Source organism: Phaenicophaeus curvirostris, chromosome 13, assembly GCF_032191515.1.
Source record: "Phaenicophaeus curvirostris isolate KB17595 chromosome 13, BPBGC_Pcur_1.0, whole genome shotgun sequence".
In the NCBI taxonomy this organism is placed as follows: Eukaryota; Metazoa; Chordata; class Aves; order Cuculiformes; family Cuculidae; genus Phaenicophaeus; species Phaenicophaeus curvirostris.
Window position 1 is genome coordinate 8,193,780 of NC_091404.1, and position 24,420 is coordinate 8,218,199.

General features: G+C 42.3%; 1 protein-coding gene and 1 long non-coding RNA gene across 13 annotated transcripts in view; both read left to right on the forward strand.

The window, feature by feature from the left end:
* The first annotated feature begins 2,958 nt into the window (after window positions 1–2,958).
* On the forward strand, window positions 2,959–9,619 carry LOC138726324 (uncharacterized). Of its 2 annotated transcripts, none has more exons than XR_011338426.1 (3): window positions 2,959–3,239; window positions 8,803–8,888; window positions 9,385–9,619. It is a non-coding gene; the product is annotated as an uncharacterized lncRNA (long non-coding RNA). The 2 variants fall into 2 exon arrangements; XR_011338427.1 differs by having other exon boundaries at window positions 9,389–9,619.
* Window positions 9,620–9,747: 128 nt separating this feature from the next.
* The window catches only part of IL1RAPL2 (interleukin 1 receptor accessory protein like 2), a 389,872-nt gene continuing 375,199 nt past the window's right edge, over window positions 9,748–24,420 (forward strand). For 8 of the 11 annotated variants that reach the window (XM_069867567.1, XM_069867568.1, XM_069867574.1 and 5 more), the window contains exons 1-3: window positions 9,748–9,773; window positions 13,742–14,088; window positions 18,607–18,805. The gene's annotated coding sequence lies outside the window, so the exon portion shown is untranslated. The remainder of the gene's footprint in view (window positions 9,774–13,741; window positions 14,089–18,606; window positions 18,806–24,420) is intronic. The other 3 variants (XM_069867571.1, XM_069867575.1, XM_069867576.1) reach the window with 1 other exon arrangement.

A 24,420-nucleotide genomic window follows, 5' to 3' on the forward strand; every position in this document is an offset into this window, starting at 1 on the left:
TTGCCTGCTAATTCTGCTGATCGAAAATGGGGGACAGATTCATATTGGTCAGAGGAAATCTAACAGGCAAGCTACCACCTTGTTCTTACAGTTGTGCAATGTAAGAAGGGAAAAATAGAAGAAAGTAACACATGGCTGTTGAGCTGACACTGGGCTATCAGTTAGAGCTGGCCAAAAACCAGATTTTCCATGTTGTAAACAACTTTTTTTATTATTATTATATTTTGTGTCAGTTTGAATCAGACTGCTACCAAATATTTTGACACTTTCTGTGAACTGGATACCTTGGCAAAATATTGTTTTGGAAATGCTGAAATATGTTATTGTAGATTTACTCCCCTTGGCCCACAGTGCTTTTGGGCAGAATGCATTTATGTATTTCGGTATTGCCACTGCTGACGGAAGACATGAAACAGGCAGCAGCAGTTTGGGGTCTGGTGATCTGAGACTCATTGTGTGCGATGAGCTCTGAGCCCGTGTCTGCCAGGAATGTGTCAAGGCAGTGCCACTGGCGGTTGAGGCTGCCCCACTCTGTCTCCTTCCTTGCCCCCCTGTCTGCCCTGATTTACTCATGTTTCTAGTCTTGTTTGTTTGTCATTCAGGACCCCTTTCTGTGGTAAGGAAGTCCTGGTTTCCTGAATATAGGCCCATCCTCTGCATACATGCTCGGTGTCACCTTAGCTTGGTTGGCGGCTGGTTTCTGCAGCCCTGATTTTCTCAAGTACACTAGGCAAGTTCCTTGTACCTCTGCACTTAATTGCAGGCTGGCTTTAATCACTGGATCTTCAGTTTGGGCTGTCCAAAGTCAGTCAAACCTGTTTTGAAAAGTGTATTTTGAATTCATTGATGGGGAGTAGTTTGGATGAAACCAGTTTCTATGGGAAGTTTTTTCCTACCTCCTTGTGTGCCGTTTCTAGGATTAGGATTAATATTGTTTTCAAATGTGCTCTGCTTTTGGGAAACTTTATTTCCTGTGGGCCTTGTTCCTTGAAATTGCTTCTCATCTTGGCCTCAATTTCATCCTCTGTGCTTTGTATTATTTGCTTGGATGTTTCCAGTGACATTTTAGACTCCTATAAGAATTAAGGATTGTGGTACATAAAGTTCTGCTTTCATTACTGTAGGTGTCATCCTGACCTTGCTAGGTGACCTGCAAGTCTGATTTCCATGATGTTGTCATCTCCACTTGTGCCCATCTGAAATGTGCAGTCTGGCACCTATTGCAGCTGGACCTAAAGGGAAGGTCAGGAGCTGTAGCCCTGTAGTTGAGGCTGAAATGTCCGAACAGGCAGGTTCTGCACTCCCCTAACTGGTCCAAGGCAGAGATACTAATTTCTTACTTCCCTGGACATGCTTGCACAGCTTATTTAATAATTAAAAAATACCCCACCAAAACCAACAAAACCCAAACCAACAAAAACACCCAGAAAACATCCTAAAGTGATGCTTGATTACTTTGGCTCATGCAATGTTAATTGCATTGTCTGCGTGGTTTGGAATCTAAAAGTTATGATCTTCAATCTTTAATGAGAGACATTCCTGCCAATGACAAAAAGCAGGGAAAACTATTCACAGGTTGGCAAATAATAGCAGGTTGATTTAAATTCTTGTAAGTCACTGAAGGATTCTTGTGCCAACCTCAAGTCATACTCCCCATCCCCAACTGCCACACACACCATCAACTCCCTGGCCTGTGTTGTATGCCAAAGGCATTAACGCATCACAAAAAAAAAAAAAATAATTGAAAACGAGTTATAAAATATTACTTTGCACGTTATTCTGTTTTCCTTTTTAATTTTGTTATTTGTTAGATGATGTTGCTTGACGCATTAGTAATCGTCACCGTTAATGCTTCACTAATTGTGTCAGTCTTTTTCCTGGGAGGAGACACTAATCTTGATAAGGTGTTTCAAAATTGCTACTGATGATTTAAGGCAAGACATCAAAATAGTTCATTTACTATAATATGATACTTCATATTCTGGAAATTATGACTTCGTGAGTTCCTGTAATCCATTAAAACTGGGACTTTGATGTTTTGTAAGTCCTGAGCTATGAATCTATTCTGCTCTGTGAACTCTTCTATTCTCTTCCCACTGCGTTGTGGCTAACTGTGAAGGAAGCTGAACTCTATTGACAGTGTTAATAGCTGAATAGAGCTGAACTCTATTAATCAGTGTTGCTAACAGATTATAGCAAGTGACTAATTAACATGGGAACTATCTAATTTACATCAAAACTTGAGATGTTTTCCGCCTCTGGGATTTTAGGCTCACAGATGCCAGTTAGCATGTCTGGTGATTTGGCTGTCAGGTCACAGTGACTGGGCTCCATTTGGTTTCCTTGAGACTGCTCTCCACTTTGTAGACCTGGCTCGCAGTAGTGCTACACCAGAAAACAGCAGGGCATCTGCGGCTCTGCTGAATGCTGTGGCTCACCTGGGGAAGCAGAGGGGAGACGGTACAGGGTACTTGTCTTGTCGTGGCTGACACAGGCACTCTGCTCAATGGGAGCTTTTATTTTCTGGAGTTGTCAGTCTGGGATGTTTTGTGTGCACAGAAGCCTCTTTAAAAATCCCAAACAAACAAAAAAAAATGCCCGTAGGGCTGAGGCAGAGCCAAATCGCAGAAATAAATTACCCAGACTCAGACAAGCATAAACACTTTTTAAAATGACACAAATGTTAGAAAGGGGGGAAAATTGCCTAGTTTTGAAGAAATGAGAATTCGTCTTGAGGGTATCTGATAATAGACTTAGGCTCAGCCAGGCATGGTCCCAGGCAGCTTCACAGATATCATGTTTGCTCCTTGCCTCCAGGCTGCCTCTCATGCTCTTCTGAATGTGGTTGGGGACTTCTCTCTTCTTCCTTCCCCACAACATTCAGTTTCTTGCTTTGTTTGGTAACTAGGGGAGGGCATCTTTCATAGCTCACCATAGCTGCTGCAAACAGTTATTTGCTGAAAGCCAGCTGCAAACACCCTACTCGCTTTTGGCCTGGTTGAACACCAAGGGCACCACTACAACTTTTTAACTTTTCTTCATAAGCTCCTCTTTTGTTTGTCTGACCCCACTTGCTACTGACTGTTGTAGTTCTATCTTTAACCATGTCTTTTCTGACTTTACCCTGCAGGTTAATTTCCCTCATAGGTTTGGGCTGAAGATATTCAAAAGTAGTACAAATTGCTATCCTCACCGCCTGCTAGGACATATCTGGACCTTGGCTAAGGTCTGACCTGAAGGTGAGAACAGAAGGCTGCAGAGCTAAGGATGCTAAGGAGCAGATGGATCTAACTTCTGAGTGGTGTTTCCAACCAAGTACGGTTGCTATGTAAGGAGATCAATTAAAACTGCTGGACAAGGCTGCCATTAGGTGTAAGATGCAAAGGCCAACAACAGCTGTGGTGCTTGTGCTATCTAATGATCTGTACTTAAACTGATACAGAGAAGAGGGGAACCTAATTTATTCATCCAAGATAAGACAATCCAGCAGATAGACAGTGGTTACCACCCTGAGCACTGCACCTTGAATGTGGTAGAAAATGAGGTAGGCTGAAGAACTTTGATTAATGTAAAGTGGGAAGATATGGGTGGAAAAGGGAGAGGGGACAAGACCTGAAGTTGAGGTGTGTCTTTCCAGCGAGAACAATCAGAAGAGGAAAGTAGGTGATTCCTGTGTGGGTCGTTGACACACATGGCATTTTATATAGAGGGGTGCAATTTCACACCATTTCGTGCTAGATTTGACCTAAGCTTTTGTAACTTTATTTTTACTACAATATTTTTAATTGACCTCCTTGACTTTAGTTAAACTATAGTCATTTTATGGCCATATATAGAGCACTAACCTGGATAGAAATGTTCCAGTGAAAACAATACTTGTGCATGAAATGGTTTGCTGTGTGTAGGGTTGGCCATACCCTCAGGGCATATTGGGAATCTGGATTGTATAGGGTCCAATGTCTGAGAAGCAGAGCAGTGATTTGGCTGAGCAGGTGATGCACTGGCCTGGGAGCAAGGAAACTGTACTCTGCTTTTCAGCAGTGCTGTGCTGGAACTTAGGGTTTCATCACCTTTTTCATCTTTTCCCTTCTTTCTGTTGGTTTTGTCTGTTCACATGGTAAGTGTCTGTCCACTGGCGCACAAGAGATTCCTGACCTTCGCTGCTGTCACTGCATGATCCCACCAATATAGATAATGCATACAGTTTTTAACAGCCCTACCTACAGCCATCAGTAAAGACAGGCACTTTTTTAAATCCCAAAGCATGCTAAAATACATTCCCTTAGCCAGAAATCTTTCCAGAGTCAGAAGCTGATGTGCTACTGGAGTATGTTGCCCTTAAGTAATAACACTGGATCCACATGAACAATTTCAGAACTGTAATAGGACAGGTTAGCTGTGGAGCCAAACTCAAGATGTGCAGCTCAGTGTCAAATTCTGTTTAATGCTGCTTTGAACTGGACTCCAGGGTCATTACGTGTGGTTTATCACCCATCAGACCTCAATATAATCAAATATTAATTTTAGTAGCAAACCTATGTCATCATTATTTAACCACAGTGACTTTCCATACCGAACTGTTGAAAGGAGGCTGCTAATGTGCTTCATGATTAAAATTAAGGCTAGTAAGAGTGTGAGCCTGTATATGTGTGCTGATACATGCATGTTTGTATGTACACATATCATAGAATCACAGAATAACCAGGTTGGAAGAGACCCACCAGATCATCGAGTCCAACCATTCCTATCAAACACTAAACCATGCCCCTTAGCACCTTGTCCACCCGTGCCTTAAACACCTCCAGGGAAGGTGACTCAACCACCTCCCTGGGCAGCCTCTGTCAGTGCCCAATGACCCTTGCTGTGAAAAATTTTTTCCTAATGTCCAGCCTAAACCTCCCGTGGCTGAGCTTGAGGCCATTCCCTCTTGTCCTGTCCCCTGTCACTTGGAAGAAGAGGCCAGCACCCTCCTCTCTACAACCTCCTTTCAGGTGGTTATAGGGAGCAATGAGGTCTCCCCTCAGCCTCCTCTTCTCCAAGGCAGAAGTCTATGGCCCCAGAAATTTAGAGAATAAAACACATTGCACTTAAGTATCTCTCAGCTGGCACCACAGTCAATCGGGGAGATCAGCCTCTCTTGCCTAATACTTTCCAGAGGCATCTTTAGTTATTTTTGCTGTAAACCCTTGTAATCACAGGGATGGAAAAGGAAAGCAATAGTAATTGCATTTTACCTTTTAGTTTTAATAAAGGGTCAAGGGCCATTTTCAGGTTGCCTGCAGCTTCAGCAGCTTTAGGAGTTTGTGCTGCAAACACTAGGCCAGTTCTTTAGCAGCTGGACATGTAAACATACAGCAATCAAGCATTTAATTTGACTTTGTACAGCTGTGTAACGTTCAGATTCTGAGGAAAATTGGCTGCTATTAAAGGGAAACACCAATGTTTAAATATACGTTCGTTTCAGTGAAAGGCTGGAGGAACTTTTTAATATTTATGGTACAATAATTGATCTTTTACCACTGTCAAAAGCTGTTAAAGATGTATCAGCTTGCTATTTCAGCACCATATGCTCTATACAAGTTCCTCACCATGTGTCTTTCGTGCACTGTAGGGGAAGAACATTTGTTAGAATACCAAAACAGAGAATCACTTCTTCAGATGATGGCGTCTGTGTAGATGTATGGGAATTTACCATAAGCCCTTATTTGTATCCAGACCTTTCGAGTGTGGAAAGGTCTAGGAGATGTACAGTTGGGTCTTGGTGTAGTGAAGTGCGGTGATAGTATTTTGTCAGGAAAGATTGGATTTGAATTTGCTTTAATATTGGTCACAGTAACATAATGCAATGCTGTTGTGAAGGTACTGAACTGCAGCCTTGGAGTAAAGCAAATGCTCTTCGCACTGGCACATTCACCTCATGCAGCTTTTATTGTCACTGCTTAAGTCCTTCATCCCACTCTTTCTGGGATCTTACCTCCTTCTTGCCCATATATGAAGTACAGTGTGATGGAGGGAGGTCCCTGGGGGCCCATGAGGCAGTAGGAAACAAAGTCTTCGTAGACCACTGAATACGTTCTAAATAAGCCCTTTAATTCTTGTCTGAGTTCATGCATGGAGATTTATACCCAGAATGAGGGATAAATGAATGTTAAGAAGTATTATGTGCCAGCTTAAGTCTTCAGATGTTTGCTTTTCTGTAGAGCTTAAGTGTTAGGGCTTCGCTTGGCCAGTGAGAGGCCTCCTCTGGTAAAGAGAAATCAAGTGGGACCAAGTCAGTGTAGGTAGTCCTTGTGGCTTCTCGCCTCCACAACACCAGCAGGGAGGGAGTTTGTACTCTGCCAGTCTCAGCTTGGGAATCTATGGAACATTTAAGTGGCTGCATTGCATTTTTGCCTTCTAATGGAGTGCAGAAGAGTCTCAGAGAGCTGCCCTGTCATCTGAGTGTGTTTCCATCACAATCCCTCTCTGCCAGCCTCACTTTCATTTCCCACATCAGAAAAGTTTAGTTAAAAGGATTGAGAAAAGAGAGAGAAAGACACAGTAGCAGGGTGGGAAGAAGAGTTGATTAAATTTGATTTCTACTTGTTTTATTGTATCACAAATTTTTGGAGAAGGAGGGGTGGAATGAGTTTGTGTAGTTCATTAAGAACCTGCTTAAAGGGTCAGCCATCCAGTAGCCAGTGAAGAAAGAAGCCGAGCCTTTGATAATTCTTGTGTCTGTTCATAAGACAATCATGGTCTTTCTAAAGACTCTAAAGCATTGAGAAATTACAGGCCTCCTTTGGTGGTGGCCCTGTGCCATACCCCCACCTGAGAGTTTGGGCTGTGTCCACTTTTTGAAGGAATAGAATTTTTCAGTCCAAGGTTGCAAAGTCTAGAGCAGATGAAAAATGCAGGCAGATTTCAGAGCACCCTCAGCTGCTGCCTCCACCAGGGAAGTCCTTGCAGGATTCAGGCCAAGACATAGTTGGCCAGGGCTCTTCATAGACTAAGACCAGATGGACCTATTATGGATGGCTAATTGGATTCCTCCCTCAAGGAAAGCTGGGAGGTATGAGGCAGTCAGTTCCTGCTGCTTTTTATCTCTGTGACTGGAGCCCTTTCCTCTTTTAACTGCCTGTGAAAAATCCCTGCCATTACATCTCAGAAGGAAGTTACTGTGGCAACCTTAACCCTTGCTTTCTTGGCTGTGCAGCAAATATTGTTGTGTCTTATTATGAGACAATGTCTGAAGATTGTGGAGCTTTTACAAATCTGCTCATTCTCCAAAGGGAAGAAGAAAAGTTCCGAGGGGTAGTAGTGTCTGCCTTGGCAGCTCTGTCAAATTCAGAACTCTTAGATGAAATTACAGCCCTCCTTCATTTTGCTGATCTTTCATCAGGTTTTCTTCCTCTCCCCACCTCCCAATGACCTGTTCTCTCAGAGACCATCTAAGAGCATTTATAGACCTCCTCTAACCCAGCAGTGCCTTTGAAGGTGAAGATGTTAAACTGTGATCTTTTTTCCTGCTGTTTTTCCTCTTAACCTTTCTCTCTGATTTTAGTCATGGTTTCCCCTTATGCACAGCTGGCTGTCAGAGTCAAGAGAGACTTTTGGAAGCAGCCTGGAAGCAGAAGTTACTTAGGGTAAGTTTTCTGACAACAGCATGCTGACTGGTTTTCCAAAGTCATGTTTTACTGTGAGGACTGTTTTGAGCTAGATTAAATTATCTAAGTGTGAAACAATCTAGCATGATCCTTGATGGATAACCCAAGGCTGAGAGTGATGGTCGAGGTGTAACACCACCCAGATCTGCTATGTGTGTGTTTTTATATTCACCCGTGACTGGATGTGGCTTGCTTATATGCAGTAAAAGAAGATAAGGCAAAAGCTCTGAGAAAAGGAGCAAAAAGAAAGGTTCCAATGTTTGTAGACTACTTTCCAAGTGAGACTGGCACTACCAAGGAAAGTAGAGACGTTTGGGAGAAGTTAACATGGCAGCTTTACTTCATGTTAGTTGAGGTAACACCTGACAGGAAGACTGATAGTCTTAAAACTGCAGCATCTGTGTGCCTCGTGTAGTGATGTGGTGCTGTAACCACAGGGCTGGGAACCAGGACACCTGGGACCTGTATCCAGCTTTTCTACTGCAACCCTTAGGATGTTACACACCCTTATGCTGTTATTTCTTCCTGTGGCTTTTTTCTGCTTCATCTGCTGACTTTCCTCTGCAACTGCTGTCCCTTGTATTTGAACAGCACCTGACGCAATGGGGCTTTGCTTCTTATTGAAAGATTTCTTAGCCTCGGGAATGATACCTGATGCTAAAGAAATGCCACCCGATTTTTCTAAGGGATGAGTCAATGACTGTAATATTCTAAAGGGTCACAGCAAAGCAGTTATTCCCATCCCTGTTTCTAGGGGAAGGAATTTGGAAATGCAGGATGCAGTTAGACACCATGTTCTGGATCTGATGGTCTGCTTTGGACAATTGCATAGGTCTTGAGATGTCTTACAGGCACTTGGTGGGGAAGATTCAGGACCACAGCCCATCTCTGAGCAGCCAGTGAACCTGTGGCACTTGTCTGGAAGGTGGCGGGTTCAGGTCTGAGTCCTGGCCATTGTGGAATTCAGGGTTGGGTGACCAACACTTAAAACATCTTGGATGCTGGTCTGTTTTCTGTTCTTCTTAGCAAAAGGTAGAAACATGAAACAATTGCTGTGTAGGTACATTGTGTGCATAGCGGAAATGTCCACTTGTGGTTCACAGCTGTGATTCTTTCCCATCAGCCTCTAGAGGCATGTTTCTCTTTTCTCTTTCAGGGAACAGAGATTGAAGACGAAAAGGACTTGGGAAAACAAAAAAGTGTTAAGCACAAGTACTCCAGTGATGCTTTTATCACATGATGGTAAGGCTGAGCCCATGGTACGGGCTCCATTTCAGACTGTGTAATATGACTTGAGATCCTAAACACAGATCCAGTGCTCCCTTGATCCTGCATTCCTTATGCAGCTCCAATACCTTTTAACTTAACAGGGAGATCTGCAAATTATTCAGAAATACAGGATTGAGCCTTGTGTCGCCTCAAGTCCTTCCTGCTAAAAATTTAAAATGCCAGGCAGCTGCATGTTTCTATAGGTAATGTGCCAATGTATGCTTCAATAACATGGTAAATATTTTTCAGCAGTGTGTAACAAGGAGGGACTAGCTCCTTGTGCCCTCGGACTAGCTGTGTTTCCTCATGAGGCTACACATTTTACATTATTTAAGGTTTTTTTTTCCCCCAGAAACAGAGAAAATGCATTGACATTAAGAGGTGCTAAACAACAGAGATAACAAACTTAATTCATTACTAATTAGCTTGCTTCAGTACAACTTAATTGATTCAATGCTTCATTCATTAGGCAGAACGGGAAAAGGTGTCTCCACTGCAGGCCCTATTGCAGCCACTGCAGGCAAGCCCTTGGGGGGAGCTAAGGAAAGCCAGCTCCCATGGAAATAACTAAGGTACTTCTTTACATCCCACATGGTCACTGATATTTGGGATTGCTGACTGAAAGCAATAATGGCTAATTCAAGAACACCCCAACATGAACAAGGCAGAAGACCTTCACATTCACCCCGTGCATTGCTAGGGACAGGGTCATGACACTGTCTTGAGTAAATCCTTGTCTTAGATTATAAATGTAAGAGCATGAATTGTCTTTAATCTGCGTTTTCTCTATTCTTTACCAGGTTCCACAAGGGATATTTTTATGCTGGGTTGACTGACTTCTTACCTGAATTACATGAGGTAACAGAGCTCTGCTTAGGACAGGAATAGCAATAGGAGGTATTCTGCCTGCCAAATGTTTTGTCTTCTCTTATTAAGTAAAGTGTGTGGTGCTTTCCTTTTTCCTCTGTGTCATAGTATGACTCTGTCTCCTATATAAATTTACTCTTGCCAGACTTGTAGGAACTTAAATATCTTTTTGAACGTCTCGCTTTTTCCTGAGTTCAGTAATTCCTGGATGTGGGTGGACAGAGGGCACAAACAGCACCTGCCTCTTCTTAGGAGATGAAGCTAATAAAAAATTTCATGTTTTGATTCCTGTTCTCAATTAATAATGTGGCTCATAAAAGAAAATCTGCTTTCTTAGAAGTATTGTTTTAGAATTTAGAACACAGTAGCAAGTGTGACTCCCCAAGGCAATTGCTTCCTTTTTATAACTTCTTAAATATATGTTCCTATGATGGTACTAAAATGAAGTAGAGAATTCACTTTAGACAAGGTGTATTAGATGATGTGCGTAATGTAATTACTATGGAAATCGCTGTAACCAGTGCAGCTAAGTATAAAGTTTGTTTCTTGCCTTTGGTAAACTAGGATTCTTCTTTTTTTTTTTTTTTTTTGCTAGATTTCATGATACTGAATCAGAAGAAATAGATTCAGTTGCAAAAATTCAGAAAAGAAAATATTTGTGTGCACTGCTTTGAACAAAAGGCAATGAAAAATGATATCACAGTTTTCTACCTTTATTCCCCCCTCAATGAGTTCTGTTACATTTACTTAGTCTTGTAATATTTTTCAAAACTGCTGGTCCTACAAACTCAGTCTGATGTTTTAAAAAATGGAGATTCTGTGCTACTGTGCCCAGTGCATAATACATAATAAGGAAAAAGTAGTGGAAGTCGAAAGAAGAGGAATTTCAGCTCTATCTTGCTTCTAGCACTGAAAACATGTCTTTCGTTTTATATTTTTTTCCTCAGAGGCATACTTTTTCTTCTGGGCCAAATTCTAGCAGTTTGTTTATCTGGAAAATTTGACCCAGTCCTGGCTACAGCTGTGGAATGAATATCAAGAATGACAGGAAGCAAGCTTTTTCTTCACCCTTTTTATACCAGAGCATTATAGTACATCTGGCTTCACCCAGAGTCTCTGAAGTCCATGGGAATGTCACTGATGCGGTAGGGTGTGAAACCAGCATTTGTACTGTATCAGTGACTGTACAGTGAACAGATTTGGGCTTTACATCCAGTATTAAATGTCCACCTATTGACAAATCCAGTGTATTAATTTTCATCTGTTCAATACATAGCCAAAGGCTTTCTTGGGAGAGAAGATAAATTTATTAAGACTGGTAGCTGGCCTTTTTTTTTTTTTTTTGCACCTGCATTTTTATTTCTTAAAATATCTACTTTGTCTGTCCATTGCAGAAGGGGTAGACATTGACATCTGGGAACTGATGAAGTCTGTTGTACAGGAGGGAACGATATTCCTATCACTACCTTTGGGGAAAATTTGAGATAAAAGCTACCTGATTTCTGTTGGAGAGCAGAAATCAGTTCTATGGTATTTCTTTTTGCTTGCTGCATCTTTCAGATATCCTAGCAAAAGCCTTCTCTGTTTCGACATCTGGCTTTGTCTCATTAACTTGATGAGCCTCGATGCTCCATTCATCCATTTCTCACATAAACAGCTCTGTCTCATTTTCGTGCTGCCTCCTTTTCACAGGATGCATGCTTATCTACTAATTTTGACTCCTACTTAGCTTAAAACTCGCCTGAAAAATTAATTTAAAACTACCCATGGTAAGCAAAGTTATAACAATTTTTGTGTTAGCTCCTCAGCTGGCAGATGTAATCATGGGCTTAAATTTTTTTTTTAGCTTTGAGTCAGGTTTGACTGTGGAAAGGTGAAGCTGCTGTGCTGAGATGCTCTCTCTTACATGTAGGCAATATCAAGGGCTGGCATAGAAGAACAGTTTATTTCCTAGGGGTTTTACATCACTTGTGTCTTTGGTCTGATGGATTTGATGGATTTTTGGGGGGGCACTAGATCCCAAACAGATGAGATCCAAACAGGATGAAATTTTGCTGTATAGGAGAGCTGGGAATGGGAGGGAAGTGGGGGTAGACATTAAAAGCCACTGTAGATGTGGCCACGCCTGGGTTGTCTCAAGCTGAGAAACTCCAGGTGATGGTGGCTGAGCTAAGGCTACATAGGTGGAGTTAGGGCACAGGTAGAGACATGCCACCCACCTGTTCTCTTGTGGCCTGTCACAGCTCTGATGCTTCAGTGGCTTTGCCCCCAGTGACAGCGAATGGAGAGCTGTGTACTGGAGAGTTTGGTTAGCTCATGGGTGTCTTTTGAGGTGGGCCTGAGAAACCTGTTCAGTGCCCACTCAGCAAGAACTCTCTGCTGGTCCCTCCACCCCATCAGGGCCAGCATTAAGCTCCTCAGCATTATCTCTGCAATGCTCCTGTTAAGACCCTGAGCCTGGCAATGCAGCACAGAGATTTTTTGAGCACCAGCGGGTCTTGCTTCCTGACTAGGGCTGGTCGTGCATGGGAAGCTCAGGGACTGAGCTAGCAGCTCCGCCCAAGGACCTTAAATCTAAGTCCATACCAGTCTTTGGGAAGTGTTGATCCAAGACCAGCTCTACTGTTATGAATGGACTGGTACTTGAGAAATGTAGTACCAAGCCATACATCATGTCCTGGACTCCCACTGCTTTGACCCTTCATACCATCACCAGCTTCACAGAAGTTACTCGGGGAATGAGGCCCCGCAACTTTGCATAGGAATAGCTGTTACTTTAGAGATGAACATTTATTCTTTTATTCGTCTCTGGATAGATGGCAGACATAAAGACTGGTACTCCAAGATCTATCTGTGGTCTCCTCAGGACATGCTGTTTTAATGGAGCCCTTTGTGTCAAGTCAAACCTGAAAATCTCTTCCTTTTTGATTTTTACCATTGTTAAATAATTCCCAAAAGGGATTCAAATTGCATCAACTAAAGCTCTGGTCTGAATTCTTCCGATGGTCCATCACTGCTAACTGATAAATCTATTACATAAGCAGGAAACCCATGTGGGACAGAGGATGTTCAACAGAAGTTGTATAGATAATCCATAAACACTGTCCTGCTGGGAAACAGAACAGAAAACACTGCTGCTTCGGCAATGAAAGACCTGAGGATAACTAACCAAATCATGTAATTAAATGACTTTTACTGTTCCTAAATGTTGATGTTTCATCTAGATGTCCTAAATAGAATTAATTAGAAGCTAATTAAAAGAGCCTAGTGCTTTCTTTCAAAATCTTTCTGGTATTGACTATAGTGAGTTTGTCTATTCACAGAGCGCCATGAATCACTCCCCTGTTTAAGAAAAAAATTGATTGCTGTTCTAATACTTATTGAACACCTATAACAGATGCTTAAATCTCTACAAGCTTGAGATAATTAAAATAGTAAATCTATACTCATTTGACAAGGCTGTTAGCAGGAATCAAAGGTATAAATAATCTAGTGGAGCTGTCAGACATTATTCTGCCAGTGTTATGATCATGTTCTTATGGAAATTTCAAGCCTGATTCTACAGTCTTCTTTTAGGCAATGCTCCCATCAGATGTTGTTGTTATGAATAAGGCAGTACTTAGTAAAAATGCCAGGATCAGGACGCAGGACTGTATAACAGCAAAGACCTCAAGAACCTGTCCTTCCATCACAGGGCTACTGTCTCAGCACTTAGAAGATATAGACAGTGACAGCTAGGAGAACTGGACACAGATCTCTTTTGTCCTTTTCTTACCTTTTGTTTTGCTTCAATGAATTAATTATTTGTAGTAGGATGTGGGTACCTGCATTTGGACTTGGTAGTGCTTGGCTGCCAAGGTGTGCCTCTCAGGCTGGCAAATGTCACTTTATGCCTAACCTAGGGGCAGAGGTCTGGTGAGAAAGAGGCTCAGCTTCCATCACCCTTCTTTCCTTTGCAGCAACAAAACCACTCTTCCTGTTTCATCAGAAGAAAACCCTGTTGTCTCCAGCCCTACAGGAGGGAGCTGGTGCAGCCCTAAGCTGGGGTGCTGGGCAGAAGAATTCAGGAGTCACTGGGCCTGAGAAAGAGATTGTTCTCCTGAAGCATGACAATCAGAGCACTCCTTGGGCAGTGCTGTGGTATGTCCCTGACCCAAGGCTTTTGTATCATTGACTGTTTCATATCCAATAGCTGAACGTTCTTGAAACAGGGACTGAAAACTATCTCTTGCTTCTTCCAGCTGAGTATCTGAAGGAAACTCCAAACTAAAGGGCACTACTAAGCTGCTGAAGCTTCTTGACTGTGGTAAGGATATACCCTTGTCCCCATGGTATCCAGCACTCTGGAAATCTCTTTTAATTCTAAAAAGAGTTGGGTGTCAGGATCAGCAAAGGAGTACTTGTAGGTTAGCCATGGCATTGGATAAATCATGAGGTGTTACCCTGGCATAGCCTTGCTTGCTTGGCTGGCTAGTGGGGCAGGAACTCTGGAGTTGCACATTGTGCTTTACTCCCTAGTGCCTGCAGCAGAGACATATTGATCACTTTCATTACACCAACAAGTTAGTAAATTATCTCTCTGGGCACTGAGAATGAAAGCACAGACAAGGCAGAACATTTCACAGGCAGGAAGGCAATGTCTAGCACCCCTGTGTGCATGGAAATGGCTTCTCTACCCAGGGGCTTGAAAGTAGTTGGTTTTAATAATTTAGTGTGAAGCCCATGAAGACACTAGAGTGATATAAATTATTCTCCCATCTATGCAGCCCCTGATCAACAAAGACATCTAACAGAGCTGAGAAGGCCAGGAGAAGCAGACATCCTTGGGGAAGGTGAAAAAACTGAAAAGTGATGTTCATCCAAGAGGAACCTCTAACACTGTAACGCTGTCTTTTATAAAAAGAGCTACGGGACTAAAGGTCTTGATTCACATAGTGAGACTCACATGACAATAACTAGATATAGAAAAAGGAAACAAACAAAAAAAATTTTAAGAAGGATCAGTGTTTGCTTTCATCTTACCACAGTGGTAGCCTTGCGATTAGTTGTGATGTTCTCCTGTTTTCAGACTAATCGTTACATTAAACAGTGTTTTGTTTATAATTTCTGGCACCATGTCAGCCCTCTTAAGATCACTTGAAAGGGAGATCAGGAGGAAGAATGCCACAGCAGAGCTTGGAAAATAACTTTTCAAATCTCTCTTTTTCTTCTCCTCCAGCCTTCGTAGAGTCCCACAAGAATCCTGGCTGGCAAAGCAAACACAGCATCGTTAAACTCATGGCAATGCCAGCCACATGTTTTATGAGTGGGTCGCACTTTGTGGTGTGAGGTACTCATCTCAGTGCTGCAACTGCACACATGCTTGTTTGGACCTGCAAAGACCCTGGCAACATCTCTGTTGTCCTATGACTGTTTGCTGTCATATTTGTGCTTTCAGGTGCTCTATTTGCACTGCAACTTTGTTGATATTTTTTTGGGGGTGGGGTGGGGTTGGTATTTTGTTATTTTTTTTGTTCTGTTTTGGGTTCTGTTTTTCCTTCCTCTATATCTCTGCTAGCAAAAGAAATTTACCAGCAGTTCATCCATCACGTTTTTTTTCTTCCATTGCAAATATAAATAAATAAATCTTTGTCAAGGGAACTCCAATGGTATGATCCTCTGCAGATAATTATTACTTTCCTGTCAGCAAAAGGTTATAAAAATTTTCATTTTGGGAAAATACAGTAGAGACTTTTTTCCTGGCAGGCAAATCTTGTACAGATGTTCTTCTCTGGATAGTACAGTTGAAATGCTCCTTGTAGGATAACCTGACATAAATGCTTCTGTTAGGCTGATTTCTGTGTCACTGAAAGACCATTGACTATTTTCCTAGGAGGAAAAAAAAAGCCTTCTATGGTTTCCTCCTGCTGGGAAACATTATTCACGTACCTCTTCTGTCAGGAAAATACAAATAAAAAATGCTAATTTTTCCCTTTAAATGCATCAGAGACTTGGTTGAGAAAAGCTGTTAAACACATGCTTAAATCTGCCTGTGTTTACAGGGACAGATTCTTACCTGCTCATCTGTTGACTGGCTGCGCAGCAGGGATTGCTCAGCTAACCAGTTTCTTTAGTGCTAGGAGTACAAGTTTGCAAGTGAAGTGGAAGATTTCCTAGCTGAGCGGAATGATTTGCTGCTAGAGCCATGGTTTAGCTGACACTGGCAGCACTTTCATCTGGCTTGGCTGGATGGACTCTTTCCTAGTAACAGCTGTCTTGCGTTGAATCATCCCTGGCAAGTTCTCTGAGGGAAACATCACCTTCTGGAGTGCCTGTAGTAGGGTAAGATGGAAAGCCAAACCTTGCTATGTCATAAACCTTCCTATTTTCTGTTCCCAGCTGCCACAGAACGGTGCTGCAGCGCCCGACCCTAAACCCTCTCACTTAGGAGTGCCTGGAGGAAGCTGCAGATGGCAAGTGCATGTTTATTCTGTGGTGTATTCACTGTTTTTTTGGGTGGGAGGTGGTTAGTGGTCTCTCTCCATAAACATGAACCCTGCGGCTGATTTAGTTTCCTTGTGTCAGGTGTTGTGGGAACCAGGAGGAGTGGAGCACAGAAAAGCATGTTGGGCCAGGGCAGCATGCCTGTGCGCGGTGGCTGCTGTCTCTGATGCTTGTTTCTGAGCTTGGTTTTGTCTAAACTCATAAAAATATATTTCAGAAGGTAGAGTTTTTTTAAATTCTTCTCTTCCAACCATTTCTTCGCCACTGGGAGTGGGGAATGAAGAGTCTGCTTTGGGCATTTCAGATACTTTTGACTATCAGCTATGAAATGAAAGTATTTGAGATAAAGAGTAGGTCTTAATTGCTGACATGAATCAATGTGCTGTGCATATGTGTATAGGAGAAAGAGTGAGCTACTCAAGAAAATTATTGCTATTCAACCTCTTAATTATTGCTGCTCTGAGGTCTCATCTGAGGTCTAAATGCTGTTTCTCGGCTGCTTTGTGTCCAAGACAGAATAAAATGGTTCTGAGAATTAAGAGGAAATGGAAAATGATTTGTAGTTCATACAGGTCTAATTTGATCTCATTCTTTTCTGTCAGTCTGCTTCTTCCTTATGAACTATCGATGGAGTCACTGTTGCAAAAGGGTGGTGGAATCTGCTGTCACAATGGAGCTGAACAGCAGCAGCTGCTCTGGGGAGACGGCTGCAGAGCTAGACTGAGCAAATTTGACGTCGTTTTTTTCTGCAGGACAAAGAATTGGGTGTAACTTCATGAAAACTGCTGTCAAAGGCACTCGCCCCAGCCATGTGTTGTGATGGTTGGTGAAGGTAGTGGTTAGAAACATGCTGCTTGCTCTCTTCACAATGGAGAAAGAATAGGGTGAGGAAATTGGGCAAATGTTAAAGCCAGTAGAGCTCATCTAAGTCAAAAGTAACAGACCCATTGGATGGGCAGTTTCCTGGAAAAGCAGACAAAGTAAGTGCCTGTTTATATGAATCTGACCCACTGCATGGATCTCATCATGTAACAAAGATATTTCTCTGTCCTCTCATATAATTTGTTGTTAGTTGGTTCAGAGAGGGGGAGGAAGTGCTGAAATGGTGATCTTTGAGCAGAAGCACAAGCAGAGGTGAAGCATACAGAGTAAGGCAGAGTGCGTTTGACTGGGCAGAGGAGGCAGGATTCCTGAGGCTGCTGGGCACGTGAGGTGAAGACAATAATATGCTTGAAAATTAAGTGAAAAAATTAGCCTTTAAAGAAGTAGCGTGCTAGGGAGAGTGAGGGAAGTTGATGGAGTTGTATTGCTTTCATATGAGTGCAAGGAAATAAAATCCCCAGAGGCACTGGTGCAGGGACGAAGAGGCTATTGAAGCAAATGCTTTGGAGGGAAAATACAGTTGGTGCAAAACATCACTATGGGTTTGAGAGTGACCATGGCTACGAGGAAATACAGGGACACCTGATGGGCACAGGGATTGGGAACATGACATAGGAATTCCAGTTTGTGGACTCTTGCTCCACACCCTAAGCTTTGAATGTATATAAACTTATTCTAAACTCTTATGTTCTCCTCTTGTGAGTTCTGTCTCCGCTATCTGTCTTCATCACAAGGAATACTTGCCTGCAGACCAATATAGTGTTTATGAATACCTGACAATGTAGCATCTTTACTGGATTAACCTCCCCAAACCAGCAGTGATGTATTGGAGACTGCCTTGTCCCCTCTGACTCATTTGAGTTGTTATACATGAGTAAAGCTGAACTTTGAAGAGAGAGAAAAATACCTCCTAAAATTTAAGCAAATGAGGAATCCAAAGTAAAAGGTTTCTCCAAGGTTTAAGCCATTATTCTTTTGATGGGAAGTCACAACTAGGAGTTGTTCAGACACCAGTGGATATATTTAAAGTACAGCTCTGCATAACATAGCGAGAAGGAGTCCTGCTAGCCTTACTAATTCTCCTCTACTATTAAAGAGAAATGTTTGCTTGCAGAGCAGGAAGGGTACTCTTGACTGTCTCCCCAGCCTGATATGCTGCCCACAAACTGTAGGGTCATGTCCCTCTTGCTTATGTGTGACAAACACCCCTTTTCAGAGGTAGACTTGCACTTGAAATAAACTCCCTCAAGGTAATTGTTGTTCAGAACTTGTTTTTGGAAGAGGCTTTCAATATCCACGTATTTCTTTCCAGCAGTAGATGGCAGCAATTTTCTTACTCCTAATCTGATAAGCTCTGTATGTTAATTACTGTAAATTGATGTATTTTAAAAGTTAAAGGCTTCAATTGCCCTTTTCAGCAGTCATTATTAACTAAGATGTCATCCTTGCTGTTCTCCAGATAGTCCAGCACCAGGCAACAGCAGAGACCAGTGCCTGAGCCTACCTGTCCCATTCTTGTCTTCTGAAAAGCCCAGCCAGTGCTAGGGATGCTCACTGCCTCCGTTTCCATGCTGGCGAGGCAGCAGGGGACCAACAGCCAGCCAAGCTGGCCCTCTAGACTTTCAGCCATCGGTGGTGCCACCAGGAACCAGCAAGAGGTAGACCAGACTCCAGCTCCTTTGGGGTTGTACTTTGGGGATAATACAGGTGTGGGAAACTGTGGGCCCACATCTTCACCTCCAGTTAGGAGGGGAAGTAAATAGCTTGGCAAATAATGAGGTACAAAAACCCCTATGATGAATGTCTGGTTAAACAAAGTCTGGAGGAAAAGCAGAAGTGATCTGGCTCAGAAATAATAAATCTGTGTGTATTGCTCTAAGCTGACTGTTTTGTTTTGTACATGCTGCACATGTATTTCCAGAAGATGGTCATTAAGAGACTAATTTTTAAATGAAATATTTGTGATCGGTATAAAAGTTTTCAACAGGAGTATAGAGAGTGTAAGAACTATATTGAGCAACATTACTACGTGAATCTAAAATATAATGGCTCTTGCTACGTGCGTATAGAAATAATGATGTTAAAATTAGGGAAGCTCCATCAACTTTAAATGAATAACTGATCTCCAGTGGACAGAGAGAAAACTGATTTTAATGATTGTTTTAAACTAACACTTGGTGTAATAAGTGTTTAACGCATTTGTTCTAAAATAGAATTAACTGCAGAATTAACGTGTCTTATTCATGGCACAAGCACTGCTTCTATTCAGCAGAATTTCCATCCTTTCTGGCTCCCAAAGGCTACAGTAACTTGGGATTTTTAAAATTGATGATTCTTTTCAGAATGCCTAATATGTATACCCTCTGTTGCTGCTTTGATGGTGTGTCCAGTTGATTGGCTGTCATGTGAAATGCAAGTGCAAGCCCAAGAATCTGACAAATTTATAATTGGGTAATTGTATTAAAACCATATTAAGCTCTGTTCACCCTGAAACATGGCAGGAATAATGACCTGCAGTTTTGCAGTCACCTGTGTTCCATGTAATAATACAGGCAGGTGAAGGACACTGACCTGCCCAAAATCAGAGAGTTAAAAGGAATGGGAAGGGAACAATCCTTGAATAACAAAGGCATCATCACCATCACAATCATTGTGGACTGGTGACCTAACTAGAAAAGGAGATGAAACCTTTCCCTTAATTATTAAAGGAAATTGGGTGTAAGATCTGAGCTTGGGGGAAGTGGTAAAAATGCTCTTGCTTGCGTCTTTGGTAAGTGGCTGATTCTAATGTTATGTCCTTAATCAAAGGAAAAATACCAAGGGGTGATTGCTGTCCTCTGATGCCTCAAGTTGCTCTTCCATCATTGTTTTTTGCTTTTTTACTTTGGCTGCTTTTGTGTTCTCCCTAGTGTACTCAGAGGCCAAGAGTGCTCCTGGGACTGGATGCTCACTGGCAAAGCTGATTGTCTACGTCCAAGTGCTCCTTTTGACCTTACGATGTTTCCTGTGCTAAAAAGGTTATGTACACAGCAAACAGAGCTCTTGCAGAGCTGTCTTTATGCCTATATACCAAGAGTCCTGCCTTTTCCCCTGGTAACAGGGACATTTCACAGCAAACTGTTCCCAGCAGAGAAACGCAGGCAGGCAAATATACATGTCCACTTCCAGGGGCTCTTAGGGACTCTCCAGCTTAGAGCAGGGAGGTGTGCAGGAGGCAGCCCTTGTGGCACAGGGCAAAGGGGCTTGTTTAGGAGGAGGTGCTTGGGAGGATGCAAAGCAGGAACCATCTACAGGTGGGAGGAGAGGGATGAGCTCAGGCACTGAAATGGCTTGTCCTGGCACTTGTACAGAGCTGGTGTGGGCGGAAAGCAGCAGAGGTTGCGAGGACCAGGTTGTTGTGTCCAAGTCATTTAGGTGCTTTGATATTCACCTTCCAAGTGAGATTTAGACTTTTTATTTATCTGCTTGATGCTTCTGAAACGTTCCCTCCCTGACGATGTTACCAATATGGGCACTTGTGTTTTCTGGAAACAGGCCATTTAATACCTGACACATTCTTGCCGGTGCCTGGATTGGAGTGATTTTGGTCACTGAAGTCCTTCATGCTTTAAAGTGACTGTTACATGTGAATGTGGGATCTGCACTTGCCTTCTCCATGACTGCTCAGCAGGCAAGTTCCTCCCTGGAGTCCTAAGCTTTTCTGCCTCTTGTTACTGCCAGCATTGTAGTTCTTTGGTATGTGATGGCCTAGTGCTGTTTTTTGACCATGTGCAGATGTAGATGCCGTGAAGGGCTCGTTTGTAGCTTCACAGTAAAGGCTGCACAAAATCTGTGACAGCAGGGACCGGCTCCCTTGTGAGGGATGAAGTGTAAGTGCTCTCATTATCAAATACACACCACGCTCTTCCTGAGTGCCGGCTGCATCTGCTGGGAGGTTGAAAGGCAATGAGTTTGCATTAGACAAGTAAACTTGCAATATGAATTCTCCCTCTCTGAGATCCCTGCATCCCTCACAATACAGTCCTCTGAGCAAGGACTGTCGTGTACTACATGGCTTATTACAATAGGACTCTGGCTTGCCTGATGACTCTAGATACTAGCATGAAATAAATATTAACAACACAGGAGCCTCCCCTGCTTATTAAAGTCCTGTTTCAGGCCTTCTGATTACTGTCTTGTTGGCAGCTGGAGAAATGGATGTAAAATCATCTCCTTTCAATAGAACTTGAGCTGAAAGTGAAAGGGGGAGCAAAAAAGGTAGCTGAAGTAGTTACAGGCATAAGGGGACTTTAATTTGAGACAATATTAGCCAAGCCAAAACCCATTTAATTAAAAGAAAATACTAATAAATAAGAATGTAACAGAAGGATGTACAATGAATAGCACAACGAGGGTCAGCAGGTTATTCTTCACTGTATGTTTGCACTATACAAAAGCGATGCTCAATGATGCTCAGAGGTAACAAGCTTGAAATGGGTAAATGAATTCTTTTTATATTATGCAAAACTTGGAGATCTCAATTCAACAAGATCCTGCATTGTTATAATATATACTTTGATACAAAACTGGTGAGAATTAGATCTATTAAGTTCATTTAGAAGCAATTTAACTTCATCTTTTAGCTAGAAATCAGAGAAGACTGCATTTCAGAAGCAGAAGCCTACAATTGCCTTCAAAAATCTTAAGAGAAATAAAGTGAAGACTAACAGTAACATTTAGCTTTCAAAACTATTTCTTTCTCTTATGACTGTTAAGAGGTACCAAGTAGGGTAAAGGTTGATAAGACTTGTTAAACCACGTATTCTGAAATGACTGCAGGCTCAGAGATACCAAATTCAAAATTGTTTTTTATACTTTCCTTGGAATCGGCTAGCTTGAGAAAGTAAGCTCCCTGTCTTGTTCTGATATAGCAAGTGTTTTATGCAGTATCAGAACAGACTGCACCTATCTAATGGAGAGCGTATTTGATTTTGTATTTGGGATACAGATGATGAAATTCTAATTCCTGAGGCAAAAAAGAACCTGCTGTTTCTCTGCTTCTGCTCACTGAAGGAGTTGCCAAAACTCACCCTTTCCCATGTTGGAAAGGGAGCCGACTGGAAAATCTGTGCTGAATGCAAATGTACTGTACTAGTTGGGGTATTTTTCTTGCTTTTATGATTGTTGTTGCACTTGATGTTTAGTTTTCCTTTCAGTACTTGCCAGAATGTTCTCACCACTGGAACAAAAGCAATAGAAATATTTAATGCATGACATTATTTATCTATAGATATTAGTGGAAGTAGGATAAATGACTGCAGATTTTACTTTGTTCTAAAATTGATTACATCTCTTTTGCATGCTTCATATTATCTCTAGTATTTCAGTCATGCATATGATTTAGTTATCTTATGGCACTAACTTGTACCTGCAACTCTGGAGGCTGAGAGAATTGCAGAGGTTTAGTGCTAATTTGGCAGAGTAAGGATGAGTTCCATATGGATGGAGAAAAGTAGGTCGAGCTACTTGATTCAGTTTGTGTTAACTGCTTACAAACCCAGGGCCAGATTCTGATCTCAGTCATGTTAGTGCCGACTCTACTCAGTAGTTACCAACGAAATAGCCAGGCCTACCAGGTGTATCTGTTCAGACAGACAAAATCTGTTGATTCCTTTTGGCCTGTTGATTTGGATGATGATTATCACATGTTTAGCAACAGAATGCCAGGCATATGAGACGTGCTGGTCAGATGTCCACTGTGCATGTTAAGCACCTCTGTAGCTCAGATAACTGTGCCGCATGCATTTGCTATGTCTCATTTGGGAAATTGTGAGGATACCCTTTGGACAGCCATGGTTGGCAAATCTGGACTACAGTCTGAGTCAAAGCTCTCCTGTCTCAGTAGCACTTTAGCAATGCAACTGAGCTCTGAATCTGGCCATTTATAAAGGTACCTTTGATGTTTGATAATGCTGATATACAATTCCTCATTGCACTGGGAAGGAGAATTGATGGCTGTCATCTTATATATGGAGGATTTGGTTTGCCAGAAGTATAGCCAGTAGTTCAACAGAAGTGATTATCCTTTTCTGCTCGGTACTTGTTGGATGTAATTTTAAATACTGTGTCCAGTTTTGGCTTTACTATTCAAGAAAGCTATCAATAAACTGCAGTGAGTTTAGCAGAAGCCCCTGGGGTGGCTGGGAGCTGGAGCAGTTGCCCTGTAATGAAAGACAGGGAGCCAGGCTTGTTCAGTTTAAAAAGAGATGGCATTGGGGAGACCCAATAACAGCCCTCTGGGTGCCTGTGAGGAAGCATCAAGGAGACAGAGCCAGGCTCTTCACAGCAGTGTGTAGTAGCGGGATAAGAGACAGCTGGCATAACTTTAAGTAAGAGTGGATGAGGGAAGCATTTTTTCCACCATGAAGAGAGTGGAGCTGTGAAATGGTCTCAGGGAGGTTGTGCACTCTCTATCCTTGGAGATTTTCAGAACTCGGTGGGATCCTGAAAGCCCTGAGTAAACCAGTCTGATCTCGAGGCTGACCCTGCTTTGGGCAGGGGGGTGAACTAGAGACCCCCTGCATTACTCTGTGGTCATAAGCAATTTATATTCCTGTAGGGTCTGCAACCCCTGGGGAGTCTGTGAAACAGTGGGCCAGGCTGTGCTCAGTGGAGGGCAGGAATCTAGTGCTGTCCAGGGGATCTTTGGAATTTGTAGCTCAGTGTGAGCTGCTTACATCTCAGAAGCCTCTGGTCTCGTATCTTCAGTGTCACTAGAACACCAGGTTGTGTGTAAGAAGAGAGGCTGACTACATGTTGCTTATACCTTATTCCTAAATCTTCTTTCTGGGGTGCATCTTAAGATGGGGGTCAGAACTGTTAACACATCTAGTGACATTTTCCCTGGAGTTTTTATACTAAATTATTTCCAGTCATGAAACACCTTTGTGGCTGAGAAGATGCAAATAATGATCCAGAGACATTCACTGTAAGCTAGCAGTTTATTTAGCTTCATCCCATTAATACAATTAAATCTGAGGTGACAATAACTGCACAGCGTCACAGGAATGCCTGGGCGCTTGGTAAGGTAAAAAGTTTATTTTCTCAGACAAGGTTTGCAATAAAATGGAATCCTGTCTGTCTCTGGAGATTTCTGAAGCAGTCACGGAAATCCATGTATAGACCAGCAAAATATCTGGTCCTCCAGTTTAATTTGAGTGAGGAACTTCAGCTGCAGTACTGGCAGAGCGTGTACCTCTAAAGCTATGTAGAGCTAAATTTTGGTCAGGGAGGC